Source organism: Seriola lalandi, unplaced genomic scaffold (assembly GCF_002814215.2).
Source record: "Seriola lalandi dorsalis isolate HSWRI2012SDOR001 ecotype SW California unplaced genomic scaffold, Sedor1 jcf7180002054939, whole genome shotgun sequence".
Lineage (NCBI taxonomy): Eukaryota > Metazoa > Chordata > Actinopteri > Carangiformes > Carangidae > Seriola > Seriola lalandi.
Window position 1 is genome coordinate 1,299,868 of NW_019525659.1, and position 1,405 is coordinate 1,301,272.

Genomic DNA, 1,405 nt, shown 5'->3' on the forward strand with positions numbered 1-1,405 from the left:
CACATTCTGAAGATAAAGAGGAACTTATCATTCATTTGAGGTTGCGTTTGTGTCACCGGATGAATCTAAGTCCAGTGTTCCCTCTCTTTTAGCTCTGTGTTTAGTCTCATCCAGCCTTTGAGGGAAATATCTGGCTTTTTAGCTGCTAAATGCTCCACTATGTTCACCAACTGCTCTCTGACTGTGTCTGCTTGCTGTATCTGAGAACAGCTGCCTGCTGCAGCCAAATACAGTGGTATGAGAGCTGTGGGCTGGACACACTTTGTTTGCTTTTATGTTGATTTGTTGTAATTTACAGCACAGTCACACCTTATACTTGTTTTTTCACTATGAATCTTCATCTTTCACTATCAGTTATAATCAGTGGTGGATTGTAGCTAACACAATGAGTATAACTGTATTGACTGATTATTTCAATTTTATTCCTCTTTCCACTTCTACCCTAAAACTTTTGAAATCTTGTACTTTTTACTTTTATCTGCCAGCTGTAACTAAATATACTTTTCTGATTATGATTTTAACACATGATCAGCTTATAAAATATGATGCATTGTTATTGATTAAAATAACCAACAGTATAGTAGGTAAATTAGCTTCACACCTCACAGTTAAATACTAATCACACATGCATGAATCAGTAATAATAATCCAATAACATAACAATAGCTTTGCATAAATACTCTGACGCATTTAGCCAATAATACTTCTCTACTTTTATTTAAGTGATCATTTGAATGCAGTGTTTTTACTTGTATTTTAAATTCTACAAATATTAAAAAGAAAAAAAGTAATAATTTCTTAAATTTTAATTACTTTTTCAATCATTGTTCAACATTTTGAGCGTTTTACTGAATCTAATGTATCTAATTTTGTATGTACTTTACTATACTTGTGTTTTCTGTTTGTTTAAATACTGAAGTACTGAAATGTTTTGCACCTAACCTTGTTGAAGGCTGGGCAATTTTCATTGACGTAGATCTACTGGTTGACTGGTGCTCTGTACATTTGAACATTGAAAAGATAATTTCTATATAAAGATCAACTTGTTTTAGATGCTTTTATGTTGGTTTGTTGTGTACTTTTTTACATCTCTAATGCCACTACTAGATGCCACTAAAGATGCATGGAACAATGTTTGGGTACCACTTTACATTTAGGAATGGTGTATAACTAGTTTATTAATTTGCTTCTTAACACTTATAAATCATTTATTAGCTGTTATAACACGTTAGATTAAAAAGGGTAACAGTGACCTGCTGCTTGCCAAATAGTGAGCCCACATGTCTCTGTACTGTTCAGCCTCATGTCTCATTAGTTATTGAGCTTCCTTTGTTTTCTCCATCATCAGCATTTGTACCTGCTGCTTCATCACTTTTGTTCAGTTACTATCAATGAACCACCGTCC